Here is a 473-nt window from a genome sequence, read left to right as displayed (position 1 = left end):
CGGCCGGGATTTCCGTCGGGCGCGGATTAGGAGCCAGCGGAGCCTCTCCTGAGTGGATCTGAGGGGATTGCTGCTCCTAATCAATGTAAATGAGGCTCCCCCAGGGCCACCCTTTACGGCATTAACGAACTAACGGGATTAGCCAGAGCAGGGTGAGAAATCCTGGGTCCGCGCTGCGGCACGTGCCAGGGCCGTGGTGGGCGGCAGCGGTGGGTCGGCTCCAGGCTGCTGGAAATGGGGAATGCCAGGGAATGCCGGGGTCCCCCGCACACCCAGGGACTGTGTCCCGTGGAGACCCTGGTGCCTGTGGGACAATGATGCCCTTCTGGGTCTGTCTGTCCATCGTGCTGTGTCCGTCTCCTCTTTGAGGCTGTCAGCACGTTCCCGGCAGACCCAGAAGCGCCGCCTCGTATGCCCATGCTCTTGCCCATCCCACCTGTGCATGTGGCTTGGCACCCCCGCCCCGCAGACAC

General features: G+C 63.8%; 1 protein-coding gene across 1 annotated transcript in view; it reads left to right on the top strand.

Annotated features, from left to right (window-relative positions):
* EFNA3 (ephrin A3) overlaps window positions 1-473 on the top strand; it is a 14,298-nt gene that overhangs the window by 7,025 nt on the left and 6,800 nt on the right. The window lies entirely within an intron of this gene.

This window comes from Corvus brachyrhynchos, unplaced genomic scaffold (genome assembly GCF_000691975.1).
Source record: "Corvus brachyrhynchos isolate BGI_N302 unplaced genomic scaffold, ASM69197v1 scaffold122, whole genome shotgun sequence".
NCBI classification, from domain to species: Eukaryota; Metazoa; Chordata; class Aves; order Passeriformes; family Corvidae; genus Corvus; species Corvus brachyrhynchos.
Note: the sequence above shows the minus strand (reverse complement) of the source record. Positions and strands in the feature narration are given on the sequence as shown.